The sequence below is a fragment of the Ochlerotatus camptorhynchus genome, unplaced genomic scaffold, assembly GCF_037179485.1.
Source record: "Ochlerotatus camptorhynchus isolate MF236.1 unplaced genomic scaffold, CSIRO-AGI_Acam_v1.1 ptg000434l, whole genome shotgun sequence".
NCBI lineage: Eukaryota > Metazoa > Arthropoda > Insecta > Diptera > Culicidae > Ochlerotatus > Ochlerotatus camptorhynchus.
Window position 1 is genome coordinate 8,135,845 of NW_027040920.1, and position 22,196 is coordinate 8,158,040.

The 22,196-nt window shown below is 39.6% G+C and overlaps 1 protein-coding gene across 5 annotated transcripts in view; it reads right to left on the reverse strand.

The window, feature by feature from the left end:
• gsb-n (gooseberry-neuro) overlaps positions 1–22,196 on the reverse strand; it is a 181,738-nt gene that overhangs the window by 98,444 nt on the left and 61,098 nt on the right. The window lies entirely within an intron of this gene.

Sequence of the window (22,196 nt, forward strand, 5' to 3'; positions counted from 1 at the left end):
CCTCCCGAAACGAAGCGGTCCGCAAACATCAGTTTTTTAGTTCTCCTTTCTGTCTGTTGTTGATGAGCGGTTCGTTTTCGCCCTGATGGCGGTTGTTTGGCCGGTTTGTTCGTAAGAGTGAGAATCGGTCTTCAGATAAAGCCATGAATGAGCAAACGGTCACCGTCAGTGGGTGATGGGTTGGAAAGACTGAAGTGAGTTCGAAAGATGAGATTTGCTCTACAAAAGAAGAGTTAAATGGATTGATCGAATGGAAGGATGTGAGGAAATATTGACGCAAGTGTGATTCTACCCAAAACAATAGTTCTTAGATTAACGTCAAAACTGTGTGGTTACTCGATTAATAGGATCTCAATAAATATTTTGCTTCAATATTCATGAATTTATAAACCAATCTCCGAACGGCATTTTTAGCTGTTCATAAACTACGTTGACAGTTTTGAGGGGGGAGGGTTTGGCAATTTTCCACGGCCCCCAAAAATTAAAAAAAAATATTGTATGGACAATTGTCTACGCAGGGGGAGGGAGGGGGGCGTCAAGAATCCAAAAAAAAACTGTCTACGTAGTTAATGAACAGCACCTTTCAGGATGGTTCTTCCTTAACCCTTTTGGGATGGTTCCCAAATAACAATTTGACAATATGAGGGTTCTGCTGACCACAGTCATATATTATAAATTTACAATATGGTTCACTTTTCTATTATCCCCAAGACACGATTTTCCCCGACACTAGCGCCACTAGTGACACAAAAGGTGACTAGTACACTGTAAATTGAGCACTTAGCAGTTGACAGCTCAATATCAACAAGGCTATCGAAAACAACACTCAGTTGAGTAAATTCTTACCCAGAATTTTGAAAAATACCTGTATTAAAATATGATTTATGATGTCATGCATATCAGGGTTGTACAACAGCAATTTTGGCGTTACTTTGAAGCAGGTATAGTACCGAAGCCATGATCGAGCGATTTATTAATGTATGGTAATGTATCAAAAAAGCGCTTTCAGAGCATGCCCAAGACTATTTTTGACAAACGACGTTGACAACAGGATGTTAACATTATGCGCAATCTACTTAATACATTGCAGCCCAGGCTCTCGGTTACCTTGATGCAAATCTTTTGACTGCTGAGGGAAGCCTGAGCTTTTTTTAAATAAGCTAGAAAAGTTGGGCACTCCAATTTCCAAGGATATGTATGATGCGCTCCTCAATAGAATTGTAGAGAGACGGAACAAAGAGCTTGTGCCGTAATAAATCTTTTGAATAGTAACAATCTGGCATCCAGCACAGAGCTACCAGTTCTGACCTGGACACAACTTTTAAAGCTCATAAAGCAAGAAGCCACCAACCCAGTCAAGACAGTCTCAGTCCCAGTCCCAGAGGAATCAACACCAGTGAAGATAACTATTTTCATCAGGAACCACTGGAAGTTACTATAGAACAGGAACTTGAATCAGCTATTCAAGAATTCACCGTCAACAATCCAGCGAGTGAATCTGTGAACATGAATAAAATAATGCAGAAACAACTAACGTTGTTTGAACTCAACGGGCGGCTGTCTCAGAATCTCAAGCGACTGTTTGATGACATCAAGACAATCAAGCGGACTTGGACGGAAAGTGAACGTGTCTTCTCCATTTCCGCAAGTATTTGCACCAAAAACTGATCGCGCATTTTTGACAAACACCTCAATGTTCTTTGTGTTTTGAAGTCGTATTTCAAACGGATTGTCATAGTGTAAGCACTATTGTGTTGTATGCCTTTTGACGTAGGACTACGTCTTTAATTTCTATACTGGGGGTCATATTAAAAAAAAATCAAAACTCAGACATGTAACGAATACTCCCAAACACGGACGGAACGATAGAGCGCAAATCGAACAAACGACACATTGCGCAAGCTCTCATGAGCGAGCTCAATGCTCGGTGGATCGCTCACCATTTCACCAATCAAAGGAAGGTAGGAGAAAAACAGCGATAATAAAGACACTTGCAAAATCGTTTTCTTCGTCATTTGCTTTCGAGCAAGACGACGCAGTGTTGCCAAATTATTTCCATATTCAATATGTGTGTTCACCGTAAAAAAATCTTTTTATTCTGTTTCTGGCTGACAAAAATCTATAAAATAATCTGTATAATATTTTAGTATGATCTTATTGCGAATCGTCATAAATATATTTTGAGTTCATTTGAAGTTTACAAATAGTTTGTTCATTGTTTAGAATCTTGAAGAATGACTTATGTTTGCTTTCTAAAGAATTAATATCTTCAAAAGACCTTGAAATCCTGAAACCTGATTTTTTAATGGTAATTTGTATCTCTTTAAAGTTTTAAAATACAAACCTAAAAAAATAGTGCACTCAGTATTTTTTGTGATAAACTTTGGGATGCACAGTTAAGAATTTTGAAAACAACCGGCCACAACACGGAAAAAATTATGAACTAAATGATCAACATATTTGTTCCATCCACTAGCGGTCCTACCTCAAGCTTCCGTACGTGCCCCTAGGCACAGACCCTTCTACTTTTTTTTTTTATTAATAAAGTTCATTTTTATCCTCGATTATCATTTTAAATATTTTATTTTTCTTTCCCTGGATTCCGGGTACTTCCAGGAAATTTTATTTTAATTTCCTGCTTCGTCGATTCCCGGGAAAATTGGAAACCCTAGAACGGATTACTCGAAAAAACACATATATAAAATAATATGCCGAATTGAAAAGACACAATTTCGATGAGGGGACTTTTCTCGCCATTTTGCGACTAGTACAGAAATGTTTCACCAGAAGATTTTGACGTAAAACTACGTCTTTGTTTCCTATATGGGGGTACACTTTGCGAGTACGAAAAATGAACATGTAACGAAAAGTGGTAAGGTTTTGAACAAATACTTCTCCAAAGTATTAATGTGAAATATGTCATGTAATATTCCATTCGACGGGGACTTCATTCAGCAATTTTGTGGCATATATTACAAATAATGAAAATAGTTAAACAGCTCAGAAATTTAACTAATATTGGTAGCTTCTAAGTTCCCCATACATATGCTTAGACCACAAGCTGTCTTTCCTAACACAGCCATCACATAGTTGGTCCCAAAAGAAACAAGCCAAAGCCAACACACGACATGTGGACCGGTGGACAGGCTCCCCGCAAGCAGCTTACTACTAAGGCTGCCTGCAAGAGCGCTCTAGCCAGAGAAGTAGTGAAGAAGCCAGACCACCACTGTTCGGGTACCTACTGTTGCACATCGTCAGAAGAACCACTGTGGGCCATCTTCATCTTCTTCATCTTCATCATCGTCAAGCCGAAGAACATCAAACTAGCTCACCTTATCCGTGGAGAAAGTGCTTACAGAGCTCAGAATTCCCCAACCGAAGATCGAACAACCCGAAACCGTGCATCAAACCCATACGAACCTGTAATATGTGGCGTCATGATATAGTGGAGATCCGTCTAATATCAAGGCTACACTTTTACCTAGAGCCAAAAGTCGGATAATTTGCTTGCCGCTCGACAGACGACCATGCGCATCAAACCAAAACCGTCCTTTTCAGGGTGACGAAAATATTACTCCTTAACCGTTATGTGATCAACAGGGTAGCCGGGTACTTTTAAAGATTTCAAAGTTAAGAAATTATAAACTTATTTTCGAGACAGGAAACCTGAATTCAGTGACATCTTAGAACTCATGGAGAGACAACTTTTCATGAAGAACGATTTCATATTGCAGCAAGGGGCTTCGAAAGGGGAGGTCCTAAATTTGTTTACCCTTTAGGAGCTCGACAAGGGTACACACAAAATTGAAATGCTTGCTACTGTGGCCAATTTTGACCGATTTTGAATCTTTTGGCACCATTGTCAGCAATGTTTATCCGGAATCGTCTGGTTCTCGGAAATCCGGATTTCCTGTATAATGTTCCAGAACTAAACATTTTCTTGCCACTTTTGCTAGAATTTCGAAGAAATCGATATCAGAATCTCATTCAGGAAACAATTTCAGCTCACTTCAGGACCAGTTTAAAATTCATGCCCCATGCCATTCTTTCGTCTCCTGAATATCAGGGGAAGCTTCCCATAGAGATTAGTGTTCGGGGTATCATCCAAACCATTCGTGGAATAGTTCAATCATTTTGGTTATCGTTCTTTTATGGTATTTTTTTTATTATTAGGGGACGTTTAAAGCACGCACACTAACGGACACATTCACCGTGTGAAGTTGCTCAATGTTTTCCTCTAACTAACCTCAAAATGTATGGATTATATTCCCGCCAAAATGAGTCTGACAGCGGTTTGCTATTATTTTCCACGGATTTTCACTTATACCTTTTCACAAAGCCGAGGTAGGCCCTTTTCGCGTGTTACTCTTGAAATGTGTTTTATTTTTCACCTTTAGCCGACTTAAAGTTGGCCAGATTTTGCAGCGAATATCTGGTGTAATGTTTATATATGTTTGTGAAATTTTTATATCTGTTTGAAGAGCAGCGTTTTTAACCTTCCTGTGTGACGAAGTTACGTAATCGCGGATAAATTGAAATTCCCTTCAAAAAGTTTTCTGGAAATTGACAAGCCGGGACCCAGCTAACGCAGGTTCATTTCGGAAAAGATTGCAGCAGCAGCAGTAGTGTCGCGCTAGCAATCAGACAATGGAAGATTTTGTATTCCAGTTTTACAACTCTTTATTTCTCGTGGTGATGTTGGAGAGGGAGGGAGTTATAAAATCCCTTTGAAGAAAAAATATTAATAAAAATATTAGATTAAGTTTTTCTAGGTTCAATATTGGGGATTCTACCCTAGATTGCGTAGCATAAATATGTTTCATGGTGGCCAGCATTTTTGTTTTAACTTTTCTACAAAGTCAAGTGCAATGCAAATTATCAAGTTATTTACTTACGTTTAGTGTTCTTCTGTGATTTTTGTCCGTAGTAGCATCAACAATCCGTACTACTAGGCTTAGTTAATCGCTGTAAAATTTATCGGGACATTAGGTTAGAAATTTATGTTGTACTTCACTTTTACCATAGAGGTAACTCTAAGACTAGAAGGTCCCGAAGAAACGTGCTCAACTTTTTGGCTCAGCTCTGGTACTCTCTGCGGTTCCAAGCTAATCGATTCACCCCTCGAAACATAGGAAAATCCACTAACCCCTCATTTTATCTATCAAACTTTCATAGAGATTCAAAACAAACATTGTGTAGTACTAGAATTTTGACTAGAATGGGGTACGTTAATCGTTTGCTTGGGACCAATAGGCTAGTCAAGTAGTGAGCCAATTTAAAATCGTTAGTTTCGTATTGATTGTTGCTTTTACCTCTTATTCGTGTGTATATAATAGGATTAATCTATAGAATTAAGTAGCACTCAGCCTGCCCTGCTATATATATAATTCTAAGGTAAATTTAGGAGAAATGAACAATTTAGCAACAAATTTTTCCTTGATCGTTTCACAATCTTACCTACGCACTAGCACGCTTTAGAAATTACTTTAGAAAATGACTTTTACTTTTTATTGTTTTGACATACACACGCCGCGTCATCACCATCTGACAGAACGGCTGTCAGTCCGTTAGCCAGGGCCGTAGTTTGGCGCATCGTCACTGTGTTAATGATAATTTTGTCCTTTTTGGCAAGTAATATAACACCATATTTTTGACACGATTGAAGTGCATCCACTTTGATGTGATATCAAAATTAATTTTTTGCTGTGTGGGTATCGTGGTAAAATCAAATTTACGCAATATATGCCATTGAAGCCAGAAAAATACGGTGTTAAGATTTTTTGGGTACGCGACTCAAAAACAGCTTATCCAGTGGCGTCCCGTAACCTCACTTTTTACCTGTGCACCAACTTTCAAAACCAGATTCAATGCCATATTCATATTCGAATCGGTTGAAAAATACACTTAATCTTCTAGTTTACGCGATATCTATCCATTGCACGCAATATGTTGATGATTGTTTATGTTTTGAGAGTTGGTGCATAGGTAGAATGAGGTTAAGTAAACGCCACTGATCTTATCCTCTGCAAGGTGAAATCTACACAGCGTCACAAGTAGGCATCTGTCATATCTGCAAAAGTGAAGACAATAAGCGCAGGATGACCGACGATGTGTAAGTCATGCTCAAAAGCTGTGTGCAATCAGCACTGCCAAGACATTTGCGATAACTGCTATTTTTTGCGTTTTAACTTACGCTTATTATTTTTAACCATCATTGCGGCCTACTGCCCGAAACAAGCAAAGCCAGGGATGGATCCGCGGCTGACCTGCGAAGGGATATTATCAAGATAACACAACGCCGTGGAAAGTTCATCATTGCTGGCGACCTGAACGCCAAATATCAAGCTTGGGGCAACAAAAGGCGGAATCAGAACGGCATCATCCTGAACGACAACCTGCTAGAGGTACACCAGTACACCATCGTCGCGCCGGACGCTCCCACCCGGTTGAGCCAGTTCGGCGTGCACTCCATCATCGACATCTTCGTCAGCAACATGGAGAACATCTCCCAACCGGTTAAGCTTGGACCACTTTCCCGTGGTGGCCGAATTGGGCTCCTCCGTTAATCGATTTCATGCTTCCTGTCGGGTAAGCTGGGATCGGTTCCAACAAGCCGTCGATGAAGCCATCGATTTCGGTACCCTACTGGAGACGACTGATGACATTGATAGATCTCTGTGCGCCGTCGAGGAGGCGGTATCCCGAGCCCGCGAACAACACGTGCCAGCTTCCAGACGGGTGAGTAATTCTCTGAACCATGATCAGAATACTAAAAGCCTAATCAGACTCCGTAACGCCATGCGCAGGCAGTAGCAGAGAACTGGATTGCCTACCTTCAAGACCCATTCCAACCGTCTAACTACACTTATCAAAGCCCAAATGGTGGAACTCAGAAATGAGAATTTTGCCAATAACATCCGTTCCCTCCTAGATTGTGCAAAACCCTTTTGGAAACTAACAAAAGTCCTTAATGAAAATGTCAATTAACGGAAAACTTTGAAGCACTTCCACAGTTATTAATTGAGTGCTTTTGATGCCAATGCATGAAATTGTATATCGTGTGGCAAGGCATGCCCAGGGAAGTCGATACATTTTCCAACCCGAAAAATTCCTAAACCGGACCGAGAATCGAACTAGCCGCCTTTGACTTGGAAATACCGTTCGTTGTCAGGCCCTGAGGCCCCATTAACGTCATTAACAATCCTGGTTTTGACGGAGGCCGTCACTTGTTATGTGTTGCCCTTCTAGCAGTGTAATATATTATTAAAAGCACTAACATAACTGTTTTTGAATTTGTGGGGAGAAATTAAATAAATAAAAACTACAAGGGACAGCCCAATGGGGTTGAACGCAATGATGACGTAGGACTACGTGGTATGATATAATAAATATTTTTGTTAACTGCAGCAAGAGCTTGTGTTTTGTATAGGAAAAGGAATTTTAGCGGGGATCTCTCTGTTTATACTCTAGTATGACTATGATTGCCCTGAAAAGAACCTTTTGATATGAATTTTAGTTGGGACATGTTCAGAAAATTAACTCTTTTGGAAAATATTGATGGCCCTGAAAAGGACCGATGGTAGTACAGGCTTAAAGCCTTTGGAAGATGATGATGACGTGTAGGTAGCTGCATATTCAGTGACGGCATCACGGATCACATTTTCTCGGCACACCTTCAGCACACCTCGGGTTTCCTCGTACATCAGACCGGAGCTGAGCTTGACACCACCACGTCGAGCCAGACGACGAATGGCAGGCCCTGGATGTTATCACACGATGACATCGACACCGATGTTTACTGTTGAACGGGTGAATCGCAACTAATGCGAAGGCGTAGTAGTAGTAGTAAAATTATGTTTATTTCTGTTGATTATGGTAGTACACTGATTTATTATATTAACAGATTAGCCTACCTGGATCTTCATCTTTGTTTAATTTGATATTCTAATTTAATATTTGCGTTTTTCAACTAGTTTACAGAATACCCCTTTGGGGATGTGTTTTATTTGAATTGAAACAAAGTGATAACCTACCTAACTACGAGTATAACTTAACCTAACGTGCTAGATCACGTATTATCTGATGATTTGATCTCAGACAGGTGTCTCTGAACCTTTCCAGGATAAATACTCTCCATTCTTCTAATGTCTGGATTCCAGCCAGTAGGTGGATCTCAGAAATTCTAGTCCGCGGGGGACTGTTTAGGACCATCCTAAGGATCTTGTTCTGGATCCTTTGGAGTTTAAGGTGATGGAATTTGGCGCAACCCTCTCAGATTGGCATCCCGTATTTTATTTCGGGAAGGATGATTTGTTTGTAGACAGCAAGCTTATTTTTCAGGGATAGAGTAGACCTCCTGTTGATGAGTGGATACAGTGATCTTATCAAGATGTTACACTTGGTTTTGGTTTTGTCAACGTGCTCCCTGAAAATCAGCTTGCTGTCTAGTGTTAAGCCGTAGTGCCACCACAGTGCCATTCAGGCAGATCTTGTTATTCTCCGACGGAACAAGTCTGGGAGATTTAGAGTGTGGAAAGATACGCGTTGATACGGATCTTCCAGCTGTTGAAGTATTCAGACAGAACGTCCAGGCCTCTCTGAAGTATGGCTGTCAGAGCTCCGATGACCCTAACCTTGTAGACGATGGGTGTGTCATCTGCGAACAAAGACAACGATCCATCATCAGGGAGAGCCGGCATATCGGAGGTGAACAGGTTGAATAAAATGGAGCCAAGGATGCTTCCTTGTGGAACCCCTGCATCGATTATGAAAACATCCGATGTGAATGGCATTCAGAGAAACTCGGAACGTCCTGTCCGATAGATAGTTATTTATTATCTTCACTAGGAAGATTGAAAGACCGTACTGCTGCAATTTGAACACCAGGCCATCATGCCAGACATTGTCGAACGCTTTTTCAACGTCCAACAAAGCCATGGCAGATGTTTTCGAAACAGACTTGTTCCGTCTGAGAATGTTTGTTACTCGAGTCAGCTGGTGGACGGTCGAACGACCTTTCCGAAAACCAAACTGTTCCTCGAGTAACAAGTTGTTTTCTTCGGCACATGTTAGGAGCCGGTGATAGACTGCTCTTTCAAAAAGTGTTGATAATCTTCAAGAAAACGATTTGGAAAGCGTTTTATTATCGCTGCTCTTTTCCTCCGTTCCTTTCATTGGTGAAATGGTGAGCAATCAACCGAGCATTGAGCTCGCTCTTGTCAGCATGCGCAATGGGTCGTTTGTTCGATTTGGGCTCTATCGTTGCGTCCGTGTTTGGGATTTTTCGTTATATGTCTGAATCTTGATTTTTTTTAATGTGACCCCCAGTATAGAAATTAAAGACGTAGTCCTACGCCAAAAAACTGGAGAATGTATCACAATAGATCGAAAAAATGGTCGCCGTGATGAAAACACCCGACAAGGATAAACAAAAAACAAAACAAAAGACATGAGGTTGATACCAGTCTGAATATCTCAAACAATTCAAGAATTCAAATCACGTCTCTTATATATTCTCTCATGAAACCAGGTGTCTCTGAACATATTCACAACATATTGAACAAGTGTCATTCTGAAGATCTTCTACTGTCCAAAAACTGAAATCACATAATTCAGATATCCTCTCAAGAAACTAGGTTACACAGAAATTATTCCAAAGCACAGGATCGAGCATACATGCATAATTTGCATTCCAACTGTTGTACCTGGGGGCTGGTTTTTCTTCCTTGGGTGGAATTTTGGGAATTTTGATGATCCCTCCTATACGGTCTGGGAGAACCGATTCCTTGGGGTTTCTTCCGGCGTAATGAACTTTAATTCCGCCTTCCCTTTAACGACACAAATCACTTTTCATTCAACTATACAGTAACATTGAAAAACAGTTTATTTTAAACATTTCACTACACATCTAACATTTACTTTAAAACCTATTAAAGTCGATTCAAAGTAAATTTGGACGCATTCAAGTGATCATAACTCAAGAATTAAACAACATACATGGTTGATCAAAACGTCAAACAAAAGGCTATTTATTCAGCTTTCAAACGCTATAAAACAAGTTATTACATTTCGCCGTTTCGAACGAACTGTCGCACTTTACTTGTGATCGATGCCATCATGATCTGCACAGTCGCTGGTGACACTGTACCGGCGAACTTATTCCACTTTAAACGCATTTTTTGTGCATTTGTCACTTCTTTACCGCATCCTCGAAGTTTTCGCTTGACAATTGCCCAATATTTTTGGATCGGTCTGAACTCAGGGCAATTCGGAGAATTAATCTCTTTGGCGACGAAATTAACATTTTTTGCAGCATACCATTCTAGTACCTCCTTAGAGTAGTGGCAGCTGGCTAGATCCGGCCAAAACATAACGTTGGTCTTGTGTTGCCGAATGAAGGGTAAAATCCACTTTTTCAGACACCTAAACCTTCGACGTCAATGTGTGAGATGTAATGAAAACCTTGGTTTTAAGGCCACAACTGCAGATTCCTTGCCAAATCATTAGTTTCCCAGCAAACTTATCAGCAAAAACAAATTTATACCTGGAAGGGACATCCCCACAACCAGATGCCAGGTAAAATTTTCGTCCGGGGATCTGTTTATAATCCATTTTGACATATGTTTCGTCATCCATTAAAATACAGCCATCAAATTTCATCAAAGCTCGTTCGTATAGTAATCGTGCTCGCTTTTTGGCCACTAAATTTTGTTTCAGGGAGCGATTTGGACTGGCATAAAAAGACTCATATCCTTCTCTTGAAATGATGTTACGCACGGTGAAAAAGAAATCATATTTCTTCGCCAAATCACGTATGGAGACACCTGGGTTGTTTTTCACGTACCTCAACACCTTTCTCCTCAGCTCTTTGTCCCTAGTGCCACTTTTATTATAGATGCGCTGTGCTCTATCCACACTCAGAGTATCCTTGTAACGTTTGATTACAAGACTCACCGTTGACTTTGGAAATTTTAACACTTTTGCTATTTTTTAAGGCAGACCACGAAGGGTTCTCTAGATGTTTGTGCACAATTAATTTTCTTTTCTCAAGTTCCATGTTCCGTACTTTCGGGATGCGTCAATCAATCGAGAAAAACTTTTCACCAATTTCTTCGTCAATGAAACATCAACAAATGGCTGTCAATCGTTTTTTGTTCCAACCACCAGGGGCGCGGTGGTGTATAAAACCGTGCGTCCAGATTTACTTTGAATCGAGCTTTAAAACTACATCACAAATTCGGTCCCGTGACCATCTATCGACCTTGCTATATGGAGTCTTTCTGTCTTCTGTCTTTTAATGTTTTATTTACCCTTAGACTATTGACCTATATAAAGTGCATATTTTCTCCCTTTTTACATTCTCTTCGGCTCAGTGGCTGTCGTTATGCTATCTCGCTGACAACTCAGTTGATTGATGGATACAGTGGTAGCACAACATGCTCCAAAATTCTATGCAGCATCGATCAAGGGGACAGCTGATGGTAATTTCCAATCGTAGTACACTCCTAGACATACTCCCCACCCTGGAGTTCCGCAATTTTTGAAAAGAAATACATAAACCTCTTCGAACACAGGATGGGTGGCTGCTGATCGTTTGACGGATTAAGAAATATCTACAAGTTGTGCTGATAGCAGAGCTCCACATAGCTCTAACCTAGAGATCGACTGCAATTTCAATGGAGCGACCTTAGATTTCAATGTGAGTAGTGCCACGAAGCTGTTTCCCAAAGCGTCATTTCTTCTCCGACGCTTCCAAATTAGCATATGGAGCGTTTGCGTACGTGAGAAGCGTTGACGCTTTGGGAAACTGCTTCGTGGCACTACTTACATCGAAATCTAAGGTCACTCCATTGAAATTGCAGTCGATCCCTAGGTTAGAGCTATGTGGAGCTCTGCTAGTAGCACAACTGAAGAAGAAGGTGCTGAGTTCATTGAAGATCAAGACAGAAACATTCTTCTAGGTAGATTCTACCTGTGTGCTACAATGGTTGAAGGCGACTCCCTCAATCGAGTAGCCAAAATTCAACACGCAACAGAAAACTGCATATGAAATCACGTCCAAGGAGTGGAGAATCCAGCAGATGATGTCAAGAGGACTGTTACCAGAGGAAATTCGAGACAACCAGTTATGGTGGGTCTTGGCTGAAACAACAACAGGACTGCTGGCCGAACCAATCGGCAGAGATAGTTTCCGATGAAGTTGAAGAAGAGATCCGTAAATCTACTGTGCACTTTTCTACATCGGTCAAGGGGACAGCTGATGGAAATTTTCGTACTGCTCCGTAGTACACTCCTAGATAGCAACTAAGTTTAAACAGTAGCGAAAAATACAAATGAAAACACATACATATGCCATTTCGAAAAATAAGTCTTGTTAAAAAACATGGTCAACGCGTAATGTATGCAAGATCACGCTGAAATTTACATGAAATATCGTTTAAATTTGAACGAAATCTAGCGTCAGCTATGTGTGCGCTAAAAAGGCTGAACACGAAAAAATCCAGACACTAAAATCTGCGGGATTTAAAAAATGCATTTTATTTTCCATAGTTCAATGTAACCGTTATACTACAGAGTTAACTCTAAGACTAGAAGGTCCCGAAGAAACGTGCTAAACTTTTTAGCTCAGCTCTGGTACTATCTTCGGTCCCAAGCTAATCGATTCACCCCTCGATACATAGGAAAATCCACTAACCCCTCATTTTATCTGTCAAATTTTCATAGCGAATCAAAACAAACATTGTGTAGTACTAGAATTTCGACTAGAATGGAGTACGTTAATCGTTTGCTTAGGACCAATAGGCTAGTCAAGTAGTGAGCCAATTTAAAATCGATAGTTTCGTATTGATTGTTGGTTATACATTAGCAGGTATTATGCTTATTGTAAAACCATTGTTTCAGTCTTCCTTCTTACCATAGGCAATTGCTCGAACTTTTCTTCGTACACGGCTCATCATCTTTTGCACGAGCCCTGTTCCCACTTGTTTGGCTGCCAACTTCCATTTCCGCTTGAATTCCTTCAGGTTGGCCTTAGTTCTGGAGTATAGGCCGACTTCATCTCCTTGGGAGCTACTGTGACGCCATTTTTGCTGTACCACTGTTTGGTGGAATTTGAGTAGTGGCAGTTTTCCAAATCTTGCCAGAATAGGCAATCCACCTCATGATGCTCTAGAAAAGGCAGTAGCTTTTTTTCGTAGTCACTCCTCCTGGTAAATTTTCTAGTTCATGGTCCCAGAAGTAACGTTCATGGTCGCTTTTCAGTCCACAACTGCAGATTGCTTGCCAGACAAGGAACTTTTTGGGGAATTTCGATTTTTTTTTTATTTGATCAAAAATTGCCAGGAGCGGATAGACCGGGATTTTCGTTTCGAGCTTGCAGGATCGAATCGCGACGTGCTGCTCCGGTAAAGCCATAATGTAAACAAATGAACTTATCTTGACAATCAATGCCTACTGTGATTCTATGCACTCTTAGCTTGATTTGAAAAAAAAATACTCAAAAAATATCTTAATGGCAGCGTTTTTAATGTGTCCTGATCAGAGCTGGTAAATATCACGGCTGTCATGTGACAATGAGAAAACAGGTCCTCTCACTTACACGAGGCGAAACTACCTATCATTAAATTTATTGTCATTTTTTAATGATGAAGCATTCATGAGAGTAGTTGTCATACGGTTTTGACATCAACATTTCTAACTGATTTAGATGAGCTTAGGCCAACAACAATATGTATTTTTTTTTTCCTTGATTTGTTTTCCGTCGATCTTGTTTTCCGTGCTGAGCACCAATGCTACCGACCGACGTGCCAGGAAGGCAGCTCCCACACCTGGACCCTGCTTATCTACCGATCAACTCATGAACCGGGGACCAACGGCTTTACTTCCCTTCGGAAGGAAGGCGTGATCACAGATTTTATGGCTCAAAACATCCCAGCGGCGCCGACTGGGATTGAACCCTGGCCTGCTGGAACAATATGTAATTGGTAGAGTGAATATATTTTTAAGATTTCCGCGGTACAATTAACAATAATATCAATAAATGTGCTAGTAATTGCGATGTTAACAACACTGTCACGTTCTGTCATGGAAAAAAAATCGATGAGATTTTGAAGTAAATCTCCATCATAGTTTGCTCGTTCGATGATAGTGACTGAAGTATCTCTGTAAATATTGCGTAAGATCTTTCATTGCAAATGATATTTACCAGCTCTGGTCCGGATTTTTTCGTGCTCAATCTTTATATCGGAGAATTTCACATTTTGTTCAAACGGTGCAGCAAGTAATTCGAAAAGGAGTGAAAGGGATTCAAACTAACATTTGTTGAAATCCCGGAGTTTTCATCTCTCAACAAACACCAAAAGCTGGTAACTGTCCTGGCTTCTCCGCCAAAACTGTTGCCCGTAGTTAGTGATATCCAAACGTGATCATTATTGAATCAGAAAGCTCATCCTCTACACAAACGGTTTCGTATCCCAAATTAGCTTTACAATAAACTCAACCTAGATAGACGAGGGAACCCTACTCTCCCATTAATGATGTGGCAGCGTCCTAATCGCGGTACACACCTCTATAAAATAACACCAAACACCTGAGGCGATCCCAAATTCCTATAATAAACTTCAACAAACAAATAGCTTCAACACCTCAACCGAGCCGTCAAACTTTATTTTTCATTTTTGAGATCCTTCCCATATTCTCTGGAGCGACCTGTCCGAACTCCGCAAGGCAGAGTGTCGGGCGGCAACGAATCAAAAAAAAAAAAAAACTCTTCCCGCTTTGTTTTTGTTTTATCCCAACCGAAAAGTCGAACCGCCAGTCAAAGTCAACCTGTTAGAGTTGTTGCCGTTGTTGATTTCATCAATCAAATCGAAATCGATCAAATACCATCCATCCATCGCAGGCTCGGAGTGTTTTTTACTCGTCGGAAATTGGATGCAAGCATTCGGCGGCGACGGCGGCTGTGGCGGCACGAATGTGAGGTGTTATCAAGGTAATCATTTAATTAACTCGCAGACGTCTTTTCCCGAAGGATGCGTCGGGAAGTTTGGAAGAGACGGAGAATGCAGTACGATTTTCAAGAAATGATTGTAGAGGATGACTTGGGAAATATTTTAATTAAAAATTAGAATTCTTAGCTGAAGCGAGATAGTCCTTGAGCAAATCTCCATCACATTTCCTTTTGCTAAGCTTTAACCGAGTTTACAAATTCAAATGATGCCACTGAATATTGCTTCAAACATCTGCCGCCGGAGCAGCACAATAATGACTTCCTAAAAGGATAATGATACCCTTTGCGGCACCGGCAGTGATTGACGTGTTGAAAATGTGAACCCGTAATCATTTCATCAGCTATATAGGACCTACGATAAAACAGGTGATCAATTTTCTCCGACGCACTTCCAGGCAGGCCGAGCCATGTGTGAGCATGTGTGACTCTGTTCCTGGAAATTGACACCACATCATCATCATTATCAACACGGAGTACGGCCAACCGCCTGGCCGGACCAAACCCGAAACCATTCACCCTCTCCGGTGATCGACGGACGGGAAACGCGTGGTTGTTTCTTCGCGTGAAAAGCCTGATGACCGAAACTGTTCCGCCCATTATCGCTTCAGAAACGCAGTCCGTTCCGTGGCGTGATATTCCCATCAGACAATTTAATATCGACAGGCCGCACCGAGCGAGACCCAGTTCATAAGTGACTTGTTTTAAAAATTTATTAATATATTTTCCTTTTCATTTTGCGCTCGATCGCCGTGCAGTCTTCCGTTTGTTCGACATTCTTCTTGGTGGCTCAGAACAACGGACGCTCGGGAACATAATGAAAGCACGGACTGCCCAAAGGAAGAAGTGCCAAAGGAGCCGGCACTCATCGGGTGCTTCGAAATCAAAAGTTCTTCTTCTTCTTCTTCTTGCATTTGTTTCTGTTCCGGCACACGCTCCTCTCCGCTGCTCAGATATTAAGGAATTTCTGAGACTGTTGGGCTGCCCGGGCAAGAAGGGGAAACCAAGGCAAATATAATCTCAAAATTGATCTTGATCCGACTTTTGATATTAAAGTTACAGGCATGTTATGCAGATTTTGCTTTCTTCCGAGGTTTTACTTTTGTTCCCGGGCGTTCCGTTCGTTGGTTTCCAAAGCGTTGATCCTTGGGGGCGAAACGGTATGTGCACGTATGAGCATTACTGCGTGCTCACACACACGGTTGATCGTACCTGGAAGGGGAGGAACGGGTGGGGCGGGTCGATCATAACAACACGCGGTAGATCAGCTGCCAAGATCAACGGTTTCTCTTGTTTTTCCAGGGTGAATATGAACTCGTCGTAGTCGTGATTCAATTGCATGGGATTAAGGAGAATTATTGTGATCGATGGTTCTTTGAGCTTGTGACGGGAATTATTTGGATGGGATTAAACTAAGTTTCTTGTTTCATAGAACACCTTAGCAAATACGTTTAGAAAACATGACTTAAACCAATAGGTAATTCCTAAGTCATCTATTGATTATTTTGCATTGAACAGCTATTTTAAAGTAGATTCTCCACGGAGGCAAATAATTGATTTAACCCTTTTGTGTGTGACAGGGTACTCTAGTATCCATTTTGATGTTTAAATTGAAATGAAATCATGTAGGTGATGTTTATCGTTATGTTTCTGACATCTTGTAACATGGTAAGGTAAAAAATCTGGTGAATTCAAAACATTCGGACAAAGGAGGGGCTACTCTGGACCCTAACATCAACCGGTGGAAACTAAAGAATTAAAATTGACTCACTACTTGATTAGCCTATTGGTCCCAAGCAAATCGATTAATGCACCCCATTCTAGGCGAAATTTTACTTTCACTTACAATAAACCCCGCATGTATGTATTACCTCTATCAATTGGATATTAGTATTACATACACACTTCCAGGTTCGAAAATATTATTTTCAAACCTAGCGCGTATTTAGTTTAATTTTGATGTTTAATTTATAAATAATAATAGGCTCGGTCTCACCATGCGCATGCACTGGTCATCTGGCATAAGGCTCGCGTCTTAAGTCGCTGGTCCACCGAGCATTCGAAATGAGTCATTGAATCAATGTAGAGATAAGTATGAGATGGTGTTATATGCAAAGTGCGAAAAGAGAATGAAAGGAGTACGAAAGGGATCAGTTTCAAGAAGTGACTGTTTCATCAGATTCCACAACTTACCACAGTGAAGTTACGTTAGGATAAAATCAAAACATTGAGAAATATAACGCATCACTTTCAGGAATAGACAAACAGACACAACACATTGAACATTTCTCATTGTAAAAACTACCGCTATCTGTTATATACTCAACAGATGATTGTAGCGTGTAAATGTCAAACGCAAGGGAATTGATTATGCACACCACAAGTGAGTGGCGGTAGTACCAACCGGTGAAAACTAACGATTTAAAATTGGCTCACTACTTGACTAGCCTATTGGTCCCAAGCAAATCTATTAACGTACCCCATCATAGTAAATATTCTAGTACTACACAATGTTTGTTTTGATTCGCTATAACAGTATGGCAGCCCTACTTTTGCTCAATAAAACAGATGAAATTATTCTTAGTAAGTAAAAAAAATCTCCTTAAAATAGATCGGGTTGCTCCTTAAATGATTGATCAAAATACGTTAAAAATCTTAAAATGCTCAGTAAATATTTAAAGTACACTCCCTAAAATAGAGAAAACTGTACATTTGAAAATGCTCCTTAGTATGCACCACTTTGCACCACTTTGCACCACTTTGCACCATTTTGAAGTGTAATTGTACCATATATCATCGAAAAAGCTGCTGTAGAAAGGTTAATAAGTGCCATGAAATCAGCTGAAATGTTCTGTAAAAATGCACAAATGCACACAATGATTTACTGAACATTTCAGCTGATTTCATGATACTTATTAACCTTTCTAGAGCAGCTTTTCCGATGACATATTGTACAATTACACTTCAAAATGGTGCAAAGCGGTGCATACTAAGGAGCATTTTCAAATGCTTAATGTACAGTTTTCTCTATTTTAGGGAGCGTACTTTAAATATTTACTGAGCATTTTAAGATTTTTAACGTATTTTGATCAATCATTTAAGGAGCAACCCAATCTATTTTAAGGAGATTTTTTTTACTCATTAAGGAACGCCGTCGTTGTTTAATGATTCATTTAATCGACTTGCTTTGGACCAATAGGCTACCCAAGTAACAATTTAAGTTTTATGAGGGTTCTGTAGATCATGATTTAGACTTGTAGAATTCAAAAGTGTAACTAGTTATCAAAAGTCCAAGTATAGTCCTCGAAAATACTTCCATTTACACGTGACCTGGGATTTACACGTTTAAGCTTCCGCAGTGCCAGGACTATATCCAAGGAAACGACTTCCAGCCAACCCTTTACTAATTCAAGGCTTTTGCCACAATTTCCACGTATTAGTCATTTATACCTGTATTCCGCGCGCGAGGCTCAAACCATTGTAGACTACTCAAAGCTATTTTTACTATTACTACTACAAAATCAAAAAAACTAAAAATCCATCATCACCATCGAGGCAAACAATGTAGTTTTTTGTATATGCTACACCAATTACTAAAATGTCTTTATGACAGTCTCCATACAAAATAATCCGTTAGAGATAACTTTGTCAAGATACATGATTTATCCATTCATAAAAATTTAACTGCTCAATAAACAGCTTTTACATGTGAAATGCAGCGTCTCTTGAATTCTGTAAGTGTAGTTGCACGCTTGATGTGTCTAGGCATCGAATTGAAAACATTTATACCTTTGAAAAATAATGAATTTTGTGAAGCATTATTCAAAAGATGTGGTGTTCTTACTTCATCCGCGTTTCTAGTGTTATATCTATGAAAATCACTTCCTCTTTCAATCCGATCACACAAATATCGAGGCAGCAAACCGTTAACTACTTTAAAAATGAACACCATAGTCAAAAACACAATTCTTTGCTTCACTGACAGCCATTGCAAAGCGTCCAGCATAAAAGTTGAGGAAGTGAATCTATTACATCTTAAAATCAAACGCATTACTTTATTCTGCAAACGCTGTAATCTCGATATGTTTCATTGGCCAAAAATAAAATGGAAGGGCAAAAGTCTAGATGAGGGGAGATGATTGATTTGTATAACTGTATTTTACTACCAATAGTTAAATCGTTTTTCAAGCGACATAGGATTCCATACTTCTTGGCAATTTTCTTGATGACATTGTCAATATGAGAATTGAACTTGAGTTTGTCATCAATAATCACGCCAAGATATTTAATTTCCTGAACGCGATCAAGTGTCTCATCATCAATAACAACAGAGACATCATCATCTACACGATACCGCGAAATTATCATGAATTTAGTTTTACTTATATTCAATTTCAATTGTTTATACTTCAACCATCTACTTAGAGAACGCAAATCTTCATTCAAGCGTGAAACGGCTTCTTCTAAATCTTTAGCTGCAATGAATAACACAGTATTGTCAGCAAAAAGATTAATATCACAAAACCGTAAAACTCGTCGCATATCATTAATATACATAATAAATAAAAGGGGCCCTAATACACTTCCCTGAGGCACTCCAAGGTTATTATCAACGGGACAAGATACAAAATCATTAAAAACAGTCCTTTGTGTTCTGTCAGATAAATAGTTTTCAAACCATTTGTATGCAGAACCCAAAATTTCAAAGCGCTTGATTGTTCTCAACAATAAGGGCCTAGAAATTGTCTCAAAAGCGCGTTTTAGATCCAAAAACACAGCAACAATCGTATCTTTATGCTCCAAATTTTCTTTCCATTTAGCTAACACTAAGTTTAACGCGGTTTCACAAGAATGGCCTTCCCGGTATCCCGATTGTTCCGGTATCAACAAACAGTTACTATTTAAATATTGTTTAAGAAGGTGGGAAACTTCTAAAGCTGCCTGGAGCGATCCCGGTTCATCAGCACCAATTGCATGTTGTGCGAAAACCAACCATCGCAATGCTGTTGACCAACAATTTCAAAAACTCTTTTTACTACTATATATTATTTTTATATTTTTTTAATTTTTTTTTGAATTTATTTCACCCCCATTGCAATAGTTTTCAGCTGAAGCATTCAGCCAAACGATAAACTTGACCGTTTGGCTCACATTTTGACAGTTCTCGCTGACAATTGGCTCAAAATGGCCGCTTCCGCGAATCTCTAAACATTACTAGTTCAAACTATTGTTGATATGTAAAATAATATCACAGAAAGACATACTTAGAAGAAAATTCTTCAAAAAATATCGTCAAGCGTGCACACTAGCACCATAGAGGTAACTCTAAGACCAGAAGGTCTCGTGAAACGTGCTCAACTTTTTGGCTCAGCTCTGGTACTCTCTTCGGTCCCAAGCTAATCGATTCACCCCTCGAAGCATAGGAAAATCCACTAACCCCTCATTTTATCTGTCAAACTGTCATAGCGAATCAAAACAAACATTGTGTAGTACTAGAATTTCGACAAGAATGGGATACGTTAATCGTTTGCTTGGGACCAAAAGACTAGTCAAGTAGTGAACCAACATAAAATCGTTAGTTTCGTATTGATTGTTGCTAGCACCCTCTATCTTGCACAATCCGAATCATTGACTTCACAGGAAAAAATAATGAATATTACATGACGTGTAAACCAATACCATTTTAAAATTACATCGCTTTAAACTATGTTTTAGTTTAATTTTACATTAAAAATCATGCACATAATAAAAACATGATGAAACTCATAAAATTACACGTTTATTCGATTAATTTTCTCTTGCAGTGTAATATCACCACGCAATGCAAAAACTTATCGAAGAACATCGGATTTTCAATGATAAAACCTATAAATTTACATGCTCGAGTAAATTTAAATCAACAAACATTGAGAAAGCTAATATGGCGGACGGACCGATTATTCCATCAGTTTTTTCTCCGCTCGGTTTGTTTTGTTTTGTGCGCTCTGTTTTGGTTATGTGAAACGATTTATCGGGCTTAAGCGCGTCCTCAAATAGAAAATGGATGACAGACAAAATAGTGATTACAGCGGTTTTATACAGAGAGCATTTTTAGTTCGTGCAGAAAATCAAACATTTGGATATGGAAAAATAGAATAACATTCAAAAATGCGCTCGTGGTTCCTTTTTTCTCCTGACTGATCGTTTTGATGCAGCGGTGGAAGTGTAGGGTATGTACTGTGCCGTAAAGGCGGGTTATTCTACGTGGGTGATAATTCCGCGTACTTGACAATCAGTTCGATTTTATGCAAATTCGTTCAAAAACCCAAATGCGTGTAATTCTAAATATCCTGTAGAATTACAAAGTGAGCCCATCTAAAGCTATCCATGTAAAATTCAAGAGACGTTTAATTTTACATACATGTACATTTCAAGTCGTGTAAATTTAAAAACCAATTTAATTTTACATGAATATGCATGCTCGTTTTATGTGCAATTTTAACTGTGTTACAACCGAAACATCCCTCGTCCATGAAATTTTTTCACTAGTTGCTTTTCCCTCGGTCTGTCAACGCGTCAGCTGTGTTGAATAAAAACTAAAACAAATGCAATTCAGTGATGCTGGTTCTACGAAATATTCAGTATTGATTGAATTTATCAGAAATACGGACCCGTATGACAAAAGCTCAGTCTATTTTTAGGGATTTGTTTTGTTTGTTGTGCGTGATTTTTATTTTGCTCGAAACAAGCTTTTAATAGTGATAATGTATCACCTTTCTAATATATCTAAAAAAGATTTGTATGCCTCAGAAAAATTCCACCGACCTTGGCTGGGATTGAACCCAGACCCATTGGGGTGAGAAAGCAGTCACACTTACCATTACACCATCGGCGCCGGCATTGCGTGATATCAACTATAGTCTGAACGTACTTTTTGCTTATAAACGGACCAACATATAAAGAAAAAGGCGAATTATATCTGCCATCCCTGTATACATGCCAGATTGGCAACTGACAGGCCAGGGTGGCCAGACCTACCGATTTATCGGTAGTCCTACTGATTTTCGGAATGCCTACCGATTCACAGACGAAAGGTTCAAAACTACCGATTTTTCACTGTTCTTACCGAGAATCACAGATTTTTAGCAATCTTGAAAAATGTTCAATACATGTGTTTGTTTTCCGTGTGAAGTCAGAAATAACATTAGAAATA